Source organism: Nyctereutes procyonoides, unplaced genomic scaffold (genome assembly GCF_905146905.1).
Source record: "Nyctereutes procyonoides isolate TBG_1078 unplaced genomic scaffold, NYPRO_anot_genome, whole genome shotgun sequence".
Classification (NCBI taxonomy): domain Eukaryota; kingdom Metazoa; phylum Chordata; class Mammalia; order Carnivora; family Canidae; genus Nyctereutes; species Nyctereutes procyonoides.
The window spans coordinates 5,755,421-5,762,983 of record NW_026575032.1 but is presented as its reverse complement, the minus strand read 5'-3'; positions in this window follow the sequence as shown (position 1 = coordinate 5,762,983).

The window sequence follows — 7,563 nt, the reverse complement described above, 5'->3', positions numbered from 1 at the left end:
ATAGGTAGGCTATTTTTATCCCTTGGGCTTTTTTCAAGATTTTCTTTTTGTCTTTCTTAAGTTTGAATCTGACATGCTTAGGTGTGGCTTTTTAGGTATGTGTACCACTAGGTATTCTTTAGGCTTCCTAGACTTTTCATTTGGTGCTTATCATTAATTTTGGAAAATTTTCAGCCACCATTACTTGTTGTGACCAATTTCCAATGACAATATTAGAGCCAACTCAAAATTGGACACAGACTGTGATCTTGGTCAGGGACTGCGATCCTGATAATCACACACGTGCACACACACACACCCAAGAGGATATGAAAAATTTACTAGTCATGTAATTAGGCTTTCTAGAAAAAGCAGGGAATCTTCCAAGCAAATGCTAAAATGCCCTTGAGAGTGTAGGCATAGGATTTTCCTTGGAGTAATTATGGTGGTTAGGAGCTAGGTCCAGGATGAGAGTTCCTGTGCATGGTTTGAACTTAACAGTTCCCAAAGGAGCACCTAGCTTTTTCCAGATATAGGAAAGAAGGTTCAGACAGAGGCATGAGGCTTAAAAGATGTCAGAAATCAAATATAAAAAATTAAGTTAAACCCTTCATTATATTACTTTCAATATTTTTTTTGTTCCAATCTTTTTCTAGTATTCAACTCTATATATGTTCTGTCTTTTGAAATTATCCTATTTGGATGTCTGTTCTGTTTTTTTCCCAATCCTTTCTTCTCTTTGTATTTTAGTTGGGAAATTTCTACTGACCTGTCTTCAAGCTACTGATCCTTCAGGCATGTCAAGTTTGCTAATGAACCTATCACAAGAATTCATTTCTGTTAAAATGTTTTAAATTTCTAGTAATTACAAATTATTTGAATTTCCTTCTCTCTGCATATATTAGTGAAGGTTCTTTAATGTTGTCTTCTTTTTTTATTAGAGCCCTTAACATATTAAATGTAGTCATTTTAAATTCTTTGATAATTCCAACATCTGCATCATTCTTTGAATCTATTTCTGATGATTGCTTTGTCTCTTAAGGCTGTATTTTTATTTATTTTTTTTGTCATGTCTTACAATCTTTTTGTTTAAAGCCTGACATATTTAACTGGATGATAGAAACTGAGGTAAATAGACTTCTTGTGTGGGAATTTATGTTATCTGCTGGGAGTTAGACTGATGTTTGCTATAGTTACACTTGCTAGAGGTGTTAGATGTCTCTGGTATCTTTGTTTTCATCTCCTCTTTCCACCTTGGGCTTCCCTTAGCATTCTTCATCATGTGATTGAAGTTCCTTCATCTCTAATCCACTCTAATCCAGGATCTCTGCTAGTGTGATGGGCGAACAGGAGCATTCTATAATCTTCTCATTATACCTTAGTGTTTTAGTATGCCCCATCTCAGGACTGTGCCTTTGACAAGTGTTTCTTTAGTGGCATAGCATCTTTCACTGACCCCCATACACCTTTCTCTCATTTCAGCATTTTACATACATTTCTTTGAAGCCTCAGACTCTGTTAACTATGTTTTCTTTCTCTTTTTCCCTTAGGTAAGACAAAAAGACTAGAGAGGGAAAAGTGGAAGGATGCCCTTTTTTCACTTGGGAAAAAGCTCTAGCCAAGTCTTTTCTTTGGAGAGTGAGAATTTATGATGATGAAAGTTTTGGGCATTTCACAATCATCATTCTTATTTTGTCATCACCAGAGCCACAGAGTCTTTCTTAAATACTCACCTGTTGGGGTTCCTGGAGGCAAAACCAATGAAATTGTGAATTTTTCCTAAGCCTACATTTCCCAGGAGTTTTTCACTCTCAAGCTAGTCCACACTAGGCCCCCAGATATTCATCAAAATTGCCAGTTAAGTGTTCTACTAGTTCATGGCTCTAGTGTTTTCTATTTGAAGTGAGTCTATCTTGGCTGTCTCCCTGGATAAGGCTGCCTCTCCAGGTTCCAGGGTGACAGTTTGCCCTACAACCTCATTTCTTCTTCCTCATTTCTAAGCCCAAGAAAAATCATTAATTCTTAGTTTGTCTAGCTTTTCTGTTGTTGTTGTACAAACAAGAGTGATGACTCCCAAGCTCTGTACAAACTGGAGTTAAAACCTGCTTTCTTATTTTTAAACATTTGGGAAAAAGTTTAAGGAAAGTTTTCAAAGTTTACATATTCATGAATAGTATAGACATGTCTTCTTATCTCAGGATATTTGTGTCTGGTTTCTCATTTTTCCCTAATTCTCCTCACTACTTCCTTCTTATTCTTAAGTCTCCTCTTAAAAGTTACGTTTTTAGTGATGCAAGGAGGATTTGAGATGCTTTGGGCATAGAGTGTAGTCAACTTGCATGTTTCAAAGCAAGCTCCCTTACTTACTAGTGGATAACTTTTAGCAAGTCATTTATCTAGTCTCTGTCTTAGCTCCCTCACTTGTGAAATGGAGATAAAAGTAGAATCCTATCACATTAATAAATTGATTAACATTAAGTTCTTAGGATAGAATGTGGCACATAGTTAAGTGCTCCTCAGGTGTTATGTATAATATTAAATAAGTGCTCTACAATGAGGATAACTTACTGTATGTCTCTATCAATTACTGTATTTCAGATCTTCACTTTGAATAATTGGTGAATAACATCTTGATTTTGTGAATTCCCTAACAATCCATAGAGCCATTATACTGACATCCAAAGCTACTTTTTATTCTGATCTTCACAATCCTCTGAGAGAGCTTGGGGAGACATTGCCTTTCTCATTTTACGGGGACATCATTGTCTTGCCAAAATCCCACTAGTAAGTAAACTGTGCTAGAGCTTGAAGCTAAGCTTCTGATTCTAAGTGTGGTGTTTGTTCCATATCATGTACTATGTCAATAGATTTTTTTTTAAGTTTATTTATTCATGAGAGACACACACGGAGAGGCAGAGACACAGGCAGAGAGAGAAGCAGGTTCCCTGCAGGGAGCCTGATGTGGGACTTGATCCCAGGACTCCAGGATCACACCCTGGGCCAAAGGCAGGTGCTCAATCGCTGAGCCACACAGGCATCCCCTATCTTAGTAGATTTTAATGAACTTTTAACCATATTCAAGTTGTGGTATAATCAGTGACCTGTTATATTTGAGAGAAGATACTGAAAATGAGAATTTAAAATTCTTTTCCTTTTCATCTGCAAATATTATATGATCTGTACAAAGCAATAATATTTTTGCTTTTCTTATTGCAATGCATCTTAAAATGTCAATATTTGTAAAAATGAGGGTAATCATACAGAAAATATAATTCAGAAAATGTAACTCTAACCAGTATTTCTGTTCATAATACCAAAGAAAACCAGGGTGAATATTTTGAAGGAAACCGAGTTGCTGTATAGTCTCAATTCTCACTTCATTTTAAATTTGTAATGTTACATAGACTCACTGACGATTTTGTTATTACATTAGAATTAATGCATAGGTGTAGTGAATTATAATTGCTTCTTATTTTTCAGATCTAAGTTATTAACAAGTTTATAATATTCTACATTTTATGTCTCCTTTTGTTACCAAATGCTTTGGTATGTATATTGTCTTCATTCTATAAGTTAGCATCTAGCTGCAGTACATTTTCAAGTTGATGAAGGAAGGAATTATTACATGGGATAAGGAACTTGTTAAATGACAGAAGGAGCTATGGACCATTTATTTTACTTTATTTTTATAAACTTGTTAGTAAGTCTTAGTAAGTCTATTTTTACAATTTAAGCGGTTTTATATGTTTTAAGAGCAGTATACTGTGCTGTTTAAATTATTAATTGACTCTGGATAGGTCATTGATCTAGTGACTAGGCATTTTTAAATCCACTTTAATATGTTTGGCTTTTCCTAAAAACAAGGCTGGGAAAGAGGAATTCAGAGTTCTAATGGAGAAAATGCTCAGTTGTGCCACCAGCACTTCTAAAGAATACATTTGTTTTCTGGCTATATGTAATACATATATTTTATTTTACTGAACATAAATAGGAAGTTTCCATAGTTTTGTAAACAGATAAACTATTGTTCAGGCTTCCTGAACACAGTCCATGTTATTGGCCAAGTTTTATTATTATTATTATTATTATTTGCACTGACAAACGTGTCCATATATTTTCATTTATAGCACAGGTTTGTTTTGTTTTGTTTTGTTTTTTAAGAGAAAACAACAACAACAAAGTCTCCCAATAAAATCTAGTGATTTTTTTTTTCAATGAATTGTTGAGAATAGTTATTCTCTAAAGGATGGCTGCATTCTCATACTTCATGAAACAGCAGATTTCAGAATGAGTTCCCGAGGTTGTAGGAAATGCCTCAGGGATATTGCAGAGAGCTGGCTGAGAATTGGAGAGGGCAGGTAACATCTTGTGGCATTATTAATTTTCTGCTCCCACCTCAACCTGCATAGAGGTTGTTTGTAATATTTTATTTTATCATTAGGGAAACAAGAATTCTTCTGCTAAAATAAAACACATTTGAAAACCCCTATTCTTTAAAGGTGATATTTTGTACAACAATATTTTTAAAGGATTGATGTTGGAGTATACTGTGTCAGGAAACAACATTAAAAATAAGTGTGATGACTTAACTATAGATTTTCAGAACTTTCAATAGGGATCAAAATTTTGAGAAAAATGATAAGGCTGAGAATTCACAGAAGGAACAGATTAATTCATATAGTTTATGTATGTGAGAATATAATGACCCTGGAATTTCTGCTCTGCGAAGCAGTCTGCGAACATCCAGTTGGTCATTGTTTTTAAGAATTGTTGTTCAAGAGGGACATGCCTAGACCAGCCAATTACCCGTAAATGTCCCCTCAATAGCTGAAGACTATTTACTTCCAAATATTCCGAAAAAAATACCAGGTTTTCATCTTAAATAACTAAAACATGGGGAGATCATTGAATTACAATAAGGTAATGAAATTCTAAAAAGTAATTTTAGTTCAGTATTTGTACAGTCATACAAGAAATGTTACTTGCCAGCAGATGAATTGTATTGCAGAAGTACAGCTAGGACATCTATAAAAATCCAATGTAGACTTTTTTTTTTTTGCTTTCCCTTTTGCCCCCAAAATCCTTTTGTCATTTTTCAACCTTTAACCTTAAACTTCACTTGACTGTGAGGCCTGCCAAATTTTCATCAAGACAGCAGCATATAGATACAAAGGGAAGCATAAATTATTATCATTAATAATCCATCCTGTTCTTCCCCCACCTCATTTAAACTAATGGACCATATGTTGCCATTTTCTTTTAACTGTATCCAAGAAAATTTCAGAACAGAAGAGGAGAAGAGGTTGTAAAATATATGACCACAACCTCACATTTATTTTCCAATTAAGACAAGAAAAGTAATGATAACTGTGATACTTTTTTATCTGTCTCCATGGAAATATTTCTTGATGAAAAATAGAGTAATCAAATTTAGTTATTTAAGGTTTCAAAGGAGAAAAATATTTTTGAAAATGTTTCAAGGATTTTTAAAATTTTTAAATGTTTCAAGGATGTTATAATGGATAAAGATCAACAAAATTTTAGTGTATTATTATTCTTCATAGCATACATTTTTTTCTTTGACTACTCAGGTTAATTGGCCATGTTTTCATTTGTTGGTGAAAATCTTAACATTTTTATATCCAGTCAAAGGTATATATACCATTAGATGAGAGGAAAATGCTGTTCAAACTAGGGAAAATAAGAGCAAAACAGTCATAGTAGTTGAATGTAAATTATTTTCAGGATGCAACAAGTAGTAGAAAAAACTGAGATGGAGCTTACATAAAGTAGAATGGAACTTGACATAGGAATTTTGAATATTATAAATCAGATATGACTGGAGGATTAGGGGAAAACCAAGCGATCTATTGAGAAAGAATTTAGCAAAGATAATATGGAAGATGTTTGAGGCATAAAAATTAGGTTCAGAAAACTACACAAAGGTAAGCAGAAAAAATGTGGTTCTCAGTATGGTGTAGTAGTGACCCAGGCTATCCATGAATTCAAGTCTCGGTCCTGGGCTGGGAGCTCATCCTAACAGTTCTTTCTCAAAAGATGTTAGGAGCACAGTTGATGTTACTGTCATTGGAAAGAGGAAATCCCTAGACTTCAGCAATGCTATAAGATGATGCTGAGGCCTAGTCATCAGATTTCTCACCCTTAGGCTTTGAAGGGTTATTATATGAGCTGGAATATCTGCAATGATTAGGGGTGAGGCTAAAGAAAAGATTTTTTCAATTGTTGTTATGATCAGGGGCAAGTCAGGGTAGAAAGAATTTACATATTTTTCCTCATTGTTTTTCTAATAAATAATATATGGAGAAATTATGATAAACTCTAAAATTATAAAAATTGTGTACTTGACTTAACTCATGCTTGATGACTCATTCAACTTGACTTCATAGTTTAAAAATTATCCAGTCCACATCAGTTATACACCAGGTACCATGCTAGGCCTTAGCTATAGAGAAATGAAAAAGTGAGGTACCTGTTCTCCAAAGCTTTTGTTTTTGTTTGATAGGATTTTCTTTCTTGAGACTTTTCTTTTACTTTGATCTCTAAAAATGTTGGACAGGACAAAAGAAAAATGTAAGGACAGGAGGACAGAAGGAAAGAAGGATAAAGTTTAGTTTCAATAACCTGCCATCTGGTCTCCCTGTTTCTCTTCTTGCTACTCTTTTAATATTCTCCATAGGGTAAGATCTTTTTGGATTAGATTGCCCCCAAAAACATGCAGATGACTTATCATATAGCTTAAAGAATAAAAGCCTAGCTCCTAATTTTGAACACTCTATCTCATGAGTGTACATTGTAAACTTCAAATATACTGGTGTCTTTCTTCCCCTTTACACTTCTTGCCTAGCACCTTTGCACTAGCTCTTGCTTTGATGTGAGAAACTCCTTGCCTGGATCTTGTCATGGCCACTTCCTCCTTCAGATCTGTCATCTCTCCAGAGTATTCTTATGACTTTCAAATATAAAGTGGCCCCTCAGTCACTTCCCAGAGTACTGCCTTATATTATTGCCTTCGTGTGAAGTCTTACTACTAGCAGTCAATTGCTCTACTTATTTAATTATGTTTTACTCATTCAAATGTAAGTTCATATGTTTGTTTTACATGTTTAACTACTAAATTGCCATATCCTAGAAATAAATTCTTATCTAAGATTTTCATCAAAACTTCTCATGAAAATCTCCAAATAAAGAGAACAAGCTCAGTTGAGAAATGCCAGAGAAAAATAATAATAACAATAATAAAATCCAGTAGCACTCCTGAAAAGGTTACCCAAATATACATTCAAAGTCTCTGGAAAATAGATTTAAAAATAAAAAAAAAAACTTTTTAAAAAAGAGTATAATGTGACCTCTACATTAAATACTGAATCCATTAAGGGTAAAAAAAAAAAAAAAAAAAAAAAAAAGGTAAATTTATTGGTTCATTTAAGTGAAAATTCCAATGATAAGACAAATTTCAGATAGAGTTGAATCTATGTACCCTAAAAATATTTTGAAAATTCAGTCACCCTATGGTTATGTCCCTAGTCTGCTTCTGTTGTATTGGCTTGATTCTCAGACAGGCTT